The following is a 1700-nucleotide window of genomic DNA, read 5'->3' on the forward strand; positions in this document are numbered from 1 at the left end:
CTCTCTCTCTCTTCTTCTCTCTCTCTCTCTCTCTCTCTACTCTCTCTCTCTCTCCAAATGTTCTCCGCATAAAACATTGCATAAAGAATAATCATTTGTTATAAATCTCTAAGATAAATCAGAATCATAGATGTTAATTAAACGAAGATAAAAATATAAAGTATAAAAATTTCTCTTACAGAATAATATAGTTCAGAGGTATAATAATATTTAAAATAAAAATTAAAATAAATATAAGAGTAAAATAATTCAGATTACTTCAATTGTTCGATTTTCTAGAAAAATAATAAATATTATAATTCGGCTCAAAATTTAATTTTAATATTAGATTAATATTATATTAATAAATAAAAAGGGGTCATGAGTCAAAGCAAGTTATTGCTGATATTTTAATGTAAAACATTTTATAAACAAACTTTTCGATTTTCTAGGAGAGTCTTCCCAATGCTAAAATACATAATAAAGTCAATTTTAAACTAAATAGTAAAATTAATAATAAATTAATCTCTCCATTTCGATAAGTAACTGTATATTGTACATGGGTTATATTGTACATGTCAATCAAACTGTTTCACTACTGGACTTCTTAGTTAAAATAATACTTTTAAATTCAAATCAATTGATGTGTTCAATGAAGTGTTAATTGATTGTTAATAAGCGTCTAATTAAAAATATGTATTTTTATCTAGTTTAAAATTGACTTTAATACTTATTTTAAAATTGAGAAATTGAGAAAGATCCCGATAAAGATTAATTACAGTGAAAATTTAAAAGTAAAATATTGTATATTTCCGGGAAAAAATATTATGCATATGGACATATTTTATATATAATTATATATAATTGTATATAAAATATTTCAATTTTTTATATAATTATATATGAAACATTTTTTCCAAGTTCTTTTTTAAGTATTACAAAAGTCCAACTGAATTTTTAGAATTTTAAACTCTATTCATACTATTATTAAAAATTAATGCTGGATAAATTTCTTTTTAAAAATATATTACACGTACGTCCCTGCAAAGAAAATTAAATTTGGAAGTATGTTTAATTTATTTATACTTCAAATAAACTATACACATATGAAAATTATGAATAAGATTATATTTTTATTTAATAACACATTTTTATAGTTTATTTATTCTATTTGTTATTATTTTTATTGTTAGAAATAAAAATTTTTTTAAATGATAGAAGAATTTATATTTTTCTTTTATAAGTACTATATATACTTTTTATAAGTACTATAAATTCAAAATAATTTATTCAAAGTTTCATTGTGATTCATTAGTTACAAAGATATAGAACAAAAATAAATATTTTGTTTATTTATTAGACAATTAGTTTCTGTATCACAACTCTATGTAAATAATCTTGAATATATAATGTACTTATATTAAAAAGTTGAGATTTTTATGATTTATTTTATATATTTCCATATATTTTTGTTAGAGCACAGATTTAAAAAATATTACTATTTATTAAAATAACTTATGATTCAAGTAAATCTTCATCAAATTTGTCATATTATTTTTAAACGTGATTTAGAATAATCTGTAATTTTTTTCATAATTTTGTTATCGTTTTGAAAATATAAAACATTCTTAAGATTCTAACTCACTATTCTATATAATAATTTTTTAATGATTTTATTACAATTATCCTATGTTATTCTTTGTTACTATTTCTATATTCAA

At 19.5% G+C, this 1700-nt stretch overlaps 1 protein-coding gene across 1 annotated transcript in view; it reads left to right on the top strand.

Moving 5' to 3' along the window:
• Positions 1–1700, top strand: part of LOC105617736 — a 43655-nt gene that overhangs the window by 253 nt on the left and 41702 nt on the right. The window lies entirely within an intron of this gene.

This window comes from Atta cephalotes (genome assembly GCF_000143395.1).
Source record: "Atta cephalotes unplaced genomic scaffold scaffold00014, whole genome shotgun sequence".
NCBI classification, from domain to species: Eukaryota; Metazoa; Arthropoda; class Insecta; order Hymenoptera; family Formicidae; genus Atta; species Atta cephalotes.